Source organism: Octodon degus, unplaced genomic scaffold (genome assembly GCF_000260255.1).
Source record: "Octodon degus isolate 3935 unplaced genomic scaffold, OctDeg1.0 scaffold00123, whole genome shotgun sequence".
Lineage (NCBI taxonomy): Eukaryota > Metazoa > Chordata > Mammalia > Rodentia > Octodontidae > Octodon > Octodon degus.
Genome location: NW_004524699.1, coordinates 5,725,547 through 5,734,637, shown reverse-complemented (window position 1 = coordinate 5,734,637; position 9,091 = coordinate 5,725,547). Strand labels below are relative to the sequence as shown.

General features: G+C 56.7%; 1 protein-coding gene across 1 annotated transcript in view; it reads left to right on the top strand.

The window, feature by feature from the left end:
- Ncs1 (neuronal calcium sensor 1) overlaps positions 1-3,880 on the top strand; it is a 33,539-nt gene extending 29,659 nt beyond the window's left edge. Inside the window, exon 8 of the mRNA XM_004640451.2 lies at positions 417-3,880. The gene's annotated coding sequence lies outside the window, so the exon portion shown is untranslated. The remainder of the gene's footprint in view (positions 1-416) is intronic.
- The last annotated feature ends 5,211 nt before the right edge of the window (positions 3,881-9,091 follow it).

The following is a 9,091-nucleotide window of genomic DNA, read 5'->3' as shown; positions in this document are numbered from 1 at the left end:
CTAGGCCTGGCTCAATATATTGTTTTGTTATGTAAGACAGGGTCTCACTGTGTAGCCCAGGTTGCCTTGAGTTTCCAGCAGCCCTCCTGCCTCAGCCCCCGAGTGCTGGGCCTGTAGCCGCGCTCTGCTATGCCCAGCCGTATGTCCTGTGGTGGTCATAAACTGCTTTATCTGTGGGTATTCCTATGTACTCAGTCAGCCCCCGATGTCCGATACCTAAGTTGTCACCCTCCCCTTTTCTTTTTGGTGCCCTGATGGAGGATGTTGGAGTGAGCATCTTATTCTCCTGAGGCATAAATGTGTCAGCCCACAGGAGGGGTCCAAGACGAAGCGCATTTTTAGGACTTGTGACACAGAATGACATTAGCTCCTAGGCCACCCCCTAACCTAGCTCTCTTGCCTCCTGTGTCTTCCAGACGCCCGGGAACACTCGCCTCTCCCGTGCCCACCCGGCCTCCTTCCGCAGCCACACACAGTCGGCCGCCCTTGACCCAGGAGGCCTGGCTCTCCCGCCCCCTGCCCCGCGCCCACCGCCACCTGAAGCCACCAGCTCCAATTGCCAGCCGCCTCCGCTTGTCTGAAACACGACAGCCGAACCAGAAAAGGCTCCAGCCCTCCACAGATCCCAGGACTCGCTGCTTGGCGCGGCGGCCTCCTCCTTCCTCCTGGCCTGCGTGCGCTTTGGTTTTTTATTTCAAATGGATGTTTTAAACAGAAAAACAAAACAAAACAAAACAAAACAAAACTACCTTCCGTCTCAGAAGACACTGACCGATTTGGAGAAGGCCTCGGGACTCAGAGAACCTGCTGGGCCTGGCCGCCCTGCAAAGGTGGCCAGGCTGGGCCACCCGGGAGGCAGCTCGGCTCCTCTTCTGGATGTAAGGCCGCCGAGAGGCTGGGATGGTGGCTGGTGACGCCTGTTATTTTTTTGTGATAACAGTATTGTGCTTTTGTGGGGAAAGTGAGGTTTTTTTTAATCCTCGTATATAACTGACATCCTTTATTTATTGGTAGTTAACATTGCTGCTGCCCCTGCGCCCCGACGGTCGTGTGTCCACACCACACTCGCTTGGTGAGGTTCAGGCCTGCAGCGGCCAAGAAGCCAAAAACCACTTTTTTTCCTCTTCAGATACTGTGCTTGCTGTCTGCAAAGGGGCAGGGGGGGCTCCCCAAGGCTCGCACACCGTCCCCCCGCCAGCTCCTCTGGGCCCTCGTGCCGGCTGCTCCCTGCCTCCTTTCTTCTGCCCCCCTCTGGTCTGGGACAGTTTTTTCTTTTTTAGCTTAAGGACAAGCAGGCAACACACCTGTCCCTTTCTCCTGCTTGGTGTTGGCAGCTGTGTGGGAAAGGAATCGTCCGTCCCCGTGGGCAGCCCCACACAGGTCAAGGGCGCTGCTGCTTTCTCGCGGAGACTGGTGGGAGGGTGAATGTTGTCCCCGAGTCCCTCCTGTGCTTCTTGCCCCTTCCAGCTGCCTCCTGCAGGGACTGCATGGCGTCCTGCCTGGTGGCTCTGCCCAGGCGCTGGAGGGAAGCCTGGAGGAGAGGCGCTTCCTGCCCCTCACAGCAAACTTCTCTGGGATGGCCTTGAAGTGTCCCCAAGAGTGCCAGATGAACCTGCAGCAGTCTGCGGCCGAACCTGCCCCTTGCTTGGTGGCTGCAGGACTGCCTGTGGCCTCTCAGGCCCTAGCCGGGTCACTGAGCAGGGCTGGGAGGGTGGCCTGGGACCCCTGAGTGTGCAGCTGCCTTTCTAGCTTGACACTGTGCATTCGGAGCTTGGAATCCTGTCACCTGTGTTTGCAGCGCTGGGGCCTGTGGTTGGGGTGGCCCGGCACCTGCACAGGTGGGCGCTGTCACAGTCACAGTGTCATCCAGCTGGCTCTTGGCCCACACCTTCAGGTGTATGTGGCTGTGGGTTGCTGGTATGTGGGGTCTGGCCCAGGGCCCAGTGTGGCCCATGACACCTTGCACCTCCCTGCAGTGCTCCCAGCCCCAACTTGTCCTCACCGATGGTCCCTGGCCGGAAGTGTGCTTGCAAGCAGGGAAGCGCAGGCTGCAGTGAGTCCTGGCTTCCTCTTAGTGAAGAGCATGGCCCCTGGGCCACCCTCAAGAGGGCCAGAGCTGGCCTTCGGTCTTGCTCCAGAGGTCCTCAGTCCCATCTCTGCCCCAGGGGCCAGAGCCCCCCTGCCAGCACCCAGAAGACATTTCCTGCCATAGGGCAGCGTGGCAGAGCCTTCAGCTGCTTTCTGTCTCCACTATCAGCCCGGATCCCGAAGGAGACCCCCCAGGGTGATTTGGGGAGGGGGTCTTCTGGGGCTCCCCTAGGATGGCTTCCTACCCAGCCACCAGCCAGGAGGTCTGAACCTGACCATGGTCACTGTAGCATTTGCGTCCCACTCCTGCCAGGCCCATAGGACCCATGGCAGGGGTGGCTGCGTGGCCCGGGGCTGCAGGGTGACTGTGGGCCCATCCTGGCCATCTCACCTCGGCTTTGCAGAAGCCATGCTGGCCTCTGGCCAAGCAGGGGCCAAGAGGCTGCTGTCTAACCAGGAGGCATGTCCAGGTTTAGCACGTGCTCTCTCTCACTGGCACCTCATTCCTAGTCACTCCCACATCAGCCAGGCCTTCTCCCAGCACCCCAGCCTGTCTGGTGGAGCCACAGGTGTGGTTTTGGTCTTGGCAGGTCCTGTCCTTGAGGACGGTGGCCTAGCAGGCCCATGCCTCAGACACACCTTTGGCTTATGCCCTGAGAAGCCCAGAGTTGCCTGCAGGGACACCCCCTTCCTGGTGGGTATCTGGACACTGGCCATTTCCGCTCCAGGCCACTTCTGTTTCTGTCCCTTCCTGTTGCCAGCCCTGTAAATGTGGCAGCCTCTGGGTTCCAGGGTGACCCCGGTGTGCTTTCCACTTGCGGTCCCACCCTGGTTGATGCCCCTCTGTTCCCCTGCAGAGCCACGAGCCCCCGGGCCCCAGGAGCAGGGCCCTGCCTCTTCTCCAGCATCTACTTCCCACTTTGTGTTGATGGTGACTTAGGAAATGTCACGATTTTCCAGTATTTAACCAGGCAACTTTTAAAGTAACATCCAGGCGAATGTGTGTCATCTCTGTATTGATGTCTCTTCTAAAGGCTTTACAGTTTGACAGCTAATGTCCTAGACAGGAGTCTCTGGGCTCTTGGGGACATGCTTTCTTCTTGGGGGGAGGAGGGAAGGACGCTCAGGGACCCCTGGAGTCTCTCCAGATGTTCTGAAGGGAAGGCTGCCGCATCTTCCCAGGGCAAGGTCCCCTTTGACAGGCTCCAAGGACGCGCAGGGGCTCCCCCTGCTGGTGATGGGCGGCAACAGCGTCTGGGCCCCCAACCCCACCCAGCAGGGTGGAGGTCAGCTGCAGGGGCTGGGCTCCGTCGGCCGCTTGATTGGCAAAGTGTCGCCCAGGTGCCCTCTGAGGCCGGCTCAGGGGCTAGCGAGTCACTTAGCCCAGGGGCACTGATGGGAAGCAAGCCTTGACCGTCCTCCCTCCTTTATTATTTTTTTAAAATACCTGCGGAATAAACCCAATGGTTACTTTTTGAATGAATAAAAGGCTTTTGTTGAATAAACAGCTGGTCCCATCTCTGTCTTATCCCCGGCCTTCAGACTCGGCTTCGTCTCCCGAGGCCGAGGGCGGGTGGGACACGCCCTGCCCGCATCGCCTGGCTGCAAGCTTCCTCTAGGACTCGGGGAAAGGCCCTTCTGGGGCCTCAGTTTCCCCATCCCGCACGTAGGAACACGGCCGCCTCCCAGGGCCGTTAAGGACTAGGGTGACCAGAGGACCGGGGTGCGTCCCGCTGTGCTTGCTCGTGTCCTCTCCTGCTTGCCTTCCCAGCTTCCCGGACTCTGTTCGGGCCACCGTCCTGTGTGTGTCTCCGGGCGGGCGAGGGGTGGCCCCTGCCTGGCAGTGCTGCCAGAGCTGACGGGGCTGTGTCGCATGGCCTGGCCACCGCCCACGTGCCTGCTGTATGTCGTCCGTGTCACGCGATTAAACACGCTTCCTGGACCTGTCCTTGCTGCGTGCGGCCTGTTGCTTTGTCTGTTTGTTTCTGTCTCGCTTCATTGACCCCCTTGCTCCCAGCCGTGTGCCCCGGAGGAAGCCCTGGGTTGCCACAGGGAGAATCTTGGGCGGGTGAGGGCAGCCTGAGGGCAGCAGGGAGAAGCTGTGGGTGAGATTGGGCCTCTCCTTCCCCTTTGTCTGGGGGGCCCCCTGCCTCAGCTGCTGTAAGATTATGATGCTGGATGTGATGGGACCTGCCTGTAATCCCACCACTCTGGGAGGCTGAGGCAGGAGGACCGCCAGTTGGATCACACCCTGGGGAACTTGGGGAGACCGTGACTCAAAATAAAAATGGGCTTGGGGGGCAGCTTGGTGAGAAGGGCCTGGGTTCTCCCCTGGGTTCCTGATGAGGGAACTTGGTCAGCGCTGGGGCCCTGGGAGCTGGGCCCTGGGGCCATGGGTGGCACTCTGAGAGCCCTTGGCCAGATGGTGGCACTGTCAGATGTCCCTGGCCCAGGGACTTCTGCAGCTGTGTTGTTCTCTGTGGTCAGAGCTCACAGGCATGTGGCAGACCCCAAGGGGACATGCCAGGGTTGACGGTGGGTGACAGCTGCCCTTGCACACCCTGGGATCTCCCAGGCGCCCCCTTCACTCTGCTCAGGTAGCCTTGCCTGTGTAGTATACCTGAGCCCGCCCTGGAGGGCACAAGGGGTCAGAGAGTGATGGCTCTTGCTCTGGAGCTTGTGGAGGACACATTACCGCAGGGAACCATAAAGAGCAACATCAGGGCAAGAGAGTAATCAACACTTGGGAATTACTGCTCCTCGCTGGGCAGACTGGCACACACTTGCAACCCTAGCTACTCAGGAGGCTGAAGCAGGAGGATTCCAAGTTCAAAGCCAACTTTGGATTTTTTTTTTTTTTAAGAGTTGGGCATGTAACTTAGTGTGAAGTCCTGGGTTCAATTCCTAGTACTCTTCCCAGAAGAAAAGACATCTGTTGCTCTGGGCCTAGCTTCTGGAAGAAATAGGAAGCGCATGGGTGGACAGGATCCAGCGACCTCCATCAGGGTGAGTGGGTGAGTGCCCGCCTGCAAAACCCAGCTGCTTGGCAGTAGGAGTTCTGGTGAAACGGATCGGCAGTTCCACACTGCGGCCAGGCAGAGCGGAGGGCCTGACCCAACTGGCCCCAGCAGAACTTCTCCAGAATCGAGGCAGTGTGGGACAGTGGTTAGGGGCGCAGCCTCTAGAATCAGATGCCCCCACTTGACATGGCATCAGTTCTGACTGCTAGGGGTAAAAATGGGCACCCTAAACCCCATGAGACTTCACAGTCCACTTCCTGTAGAGAGGGATTTCTACCATTCTCAGTGCTGATAAATAAATTAGTGTAGACTTTAAGAACAGTGCATATGTAAAAATGCTAAGCCAGGTATGGTGGCACATGCCTATAATCTCAGTACTCAGGAGGCTGAGGCAGGAAGATCACTAGTGGTTCAAAGGCAGCCTGGGCAGCAGGAAATGCATAGTGAGAGACTGTCTCAAAAAACAAAAAAACAAAAAAAGGTGATGGGGCTGCCTCATCCTAGGTATTCTGGACTACAGCCTTCTAGAGCAGTGGGCATAGAAAAAGCCCTGAGGGGCACCTGAGTTTAAATAAAATGGACGCAGAGAGGTGTGTAGGTCCTTTTACTAGTTTTCTATATCTTTTTATTGTCATGGAATATAGGACTACATTTCCCAGCATGCTTTGGACTGAACAAGGTCACGTGCAAGATCTGTCCAATGGGGTGAGAGTACCCAGCTCTACCAGAGTTCCCCCCCCCCACTCTTTCTTTTCTGTTGGTTGGGACCAAGTCTTCCTAGAACCACGTCCCCAAACCTATGAAGCCACCACAGCAGCCCTAGATTATTAGCACTGGGCAGCAAAGAGGGATTTCCAGCTTCCAGCTCATTCATACTTACAACTCACCTAAGCCATCCTGGGCCTGTGTGAACAGCCCAGTAAACTGTGTGATCCTCCAGCTCACTCTGAGTCATTCCAGGCCACCTACAAATATTTGCTTATAAATCCTCAAAGCTTGCCAAAGTCAGCTAAGACTGCAAGGTGCAGTGCTGGGTGGTTACCGCCACCTCTCACGCATGCTCCCACCCTCCTTCCTTTCTTCATCCATTCCACCTCTGAGGCTCAGGGGATGAGAGTCTCAGCCAGGAGGATTCTTGGGGCCATATTTCTTTGGCTAAAGGAACATCGGACCAGAGGCTCTGGATCAGCACGGAGCCCAGGGAGGTCCCAGAAGGTGAAGAATTTTTTTTGGGGGGGGCGGTGAGTAGTGGCTCAGGCTGCCTTAAGGGCGGGTCTGGTAAAGCATGTGGAGCTGGGGATCGAACTGCAGCCCCCTGGGCCTGACTGGGTTTGCTGAAGCAGCCGCTTAAACAACTGAGCTAACCCACAAACTCCCAGAAGGTGAGGTCAATTGGTTCCCACCCACTGGGAAATGGTGGGGAGGGCGCAGGGCAGGCTGGGCCGGGGCTGGGCTCAGGAGGGACTCTGCCATGGGCTCAAGACTTGGGGACCAGAGGCTGGCCAGATAGCACAGCGGACTGAAGCCCCTTTGATCCCAGGTATGCTGTGCTGCACCCGCCCTTGGGGCACACTGAGCCGGTGATTGAGACTGGGCATGGTGGAACATACCTGTAATTCCAGCGTTTGGGAGTCTGAGAACAGGAGAATCACTGAGTCCGATCTATGTAGTGAGACCCTGTAAACCCTGTCCTAAATACATTAAAAAAAAAAAAAAAAAAAAAAGACTTGGGGACCAGTCCTCATAGTCTGTCCAATCTCCCACCTCAGTTATTCAGCCCTTTTCCCAGAGACCCCAAAGAAGGTGTTCAAAAAAGGAGTGAGAATGTGATAAAGAAGAAATAGTTTTTTTTTTTTGTATTTGTTTTTTGTGGGTGGGGGACCAGGAAAAATAAGTGGGGAACATCACTGTCCTGGGCGGGTCTTAGTTTAACAGTGGACGCTGGCTGTCCTGGAGATGAGGCCGAGGCTGTGATGCTGCCGAGTGTCCACATGACCTCGGAGATCCCCAAGATCCTGTTGGCATGCTGTGGTCAGAGGCTCAGATGTATGTGGCATTAGAGGCCAGGCTAGGACTATCCCGGAGGGCAGGTGCCGAAGGCCAGCCTGGAGAGGAAGGGAGAGAGCGCCCCATCACAGGCAGACTTGGGCCCAGCCCTGAGATTCAGATTCTGCACCAACGCTGTCAAATCTCATCAAGCGATACCATACGGACATTGTTGAAGGGGTCTGCAGGCAGAAGCCGGAAGCAAAGTAGGTTCCTTAGCAGCTTCCACATGAAGAACTGGCGCGTGAATGCACAGTGCCAATGCCAGGCCTTGCAAGCACCTCAGATGCACATGCCGTCTGGGTCAGAGTGCAACACACGCACGCACACACGCACGCACGCACGCACGCACACACACGGAGGTTACAAACACCAGCCACAGGTGGGCACTGTGGACATCCCTTGGTGAGAGCTGGGTGCCCCAGTCCTTCATTCTAAGGCAGCTTTCTGTCTAGCTAAAAGGAGGTGCAGGGCTGGGGCGATAGCTCAGTAGAATAAACGCTTGCCTGGCAAGCTCAAGGTCTTGAGTTCAATCCCCAGTACTGCAAAATAAAGAGAGAAAGAAATAAAAATAAAAGGAGATGCAGAGTGGGAAGTGGTCAACAGGGCAGAAAGGAAGGCAGCGGAAGAGATTTTTCTAGCGGTGAATGCACCTGGAAAGAAGAGGCGCGAGGTTCCCTGTAGGCGGGGGCACGGGCTCGGGCACAGGTCCTCAGAGCGCACAGCACTGAGCTGCATTCTGTTTCCTGGAAACCCTGACAGTATGCGTCTGTCTCTCCTTTCTTGTGCTGGGGATGGAACCCAGGACTTCCCACATGCTAAGCAGCTGCTCACCACTGAGCCACACCACCAGCCCTTTTTGTTTCACTGTGGTGGCTTCCTGGGCTCGGGAATGAGTTTTTAGGAAGACGTGGCCCAACCAATAGAAAAAGAGAGTTAGAGAGGGAGGGACCCTGCTGGAGCTGAGTACACTCTCACCCCATTGGCCAGACCTTAGTCACGTGACCTCCAGCCCCAAGGGATGCTGGGAAATGTAGTCCAATAGTCCATGGCTTGCGAATGAAGTCGGTGAGGCTGGCCTTCAAGTTGTGATCCTCCCTTCTCAGCCTCCTGAGTAGCTATGCTATCAGGAGACTGCCACACACCCAGCTACGTTGGTTCCTCTCCATTGACTCTGCCTGCTTTAGCAGTTAGCCAAGGGAGGGGCACGTAGCCTCTCCCTCCCCTCCCCCCAGCCAACTCTAGATGAGCTCTGCTCTGGGGTTCCCTGACCTCATCTCGTTTAATCCTCTTGTCAGCGTCCTCTCGGGGCCGGTGGTAGTATTTTACCCCAAATTATTGCAATCAAGGCTTTCCAAAGGGCTTCGGCTCTGGGCAGGGGTAGAGTTTGCGCGAGCAGTACCCAGTTGTCCCTGGTCTGGGGAGGAGCCCATTCCTGGGGTCCTGAGTCAAGAGAGAGCTGGAGGTGGAGGCGCAGGTGGGTGCTGGGCAGGGCAGGGGCTGGCCCAGGGAGAAGGGCCCCACTCACCACTGCAGGGGCTGGGGCTGGATTCCGCGCCTGTGTGGGCTGCAGCGGCTTCTGTCACTATTTCCACTTCCTGCCAAGGAAGGCGATGGAGCTGAGCCAGAGAGTTCAGTGACTCGCCTAGGGTCACACAGCACACAGCCAGTGGATTGCAGCGCTGGGAGGGATCCACAGCCAAGCCTCCTGGACACAGAGCCGTGAGGGCCCCTTCCTGTGTGTGATTCATCACCTTTGGCCTGAGGGCCTCTCTCCAGGTGGCCTAGAACTGGCGCTTCCCGGAGGCTGGGATTTTCCATCCAGTCATGTGTGTGTGTGTGTGTGTGTGTGTGTGTGTGTGTGTTGAACCCAGGACCTTTGCACCGAGATACATCCTCAGCTTTTTTAATTTTTAATTTTTTTTGAGACAGCATCT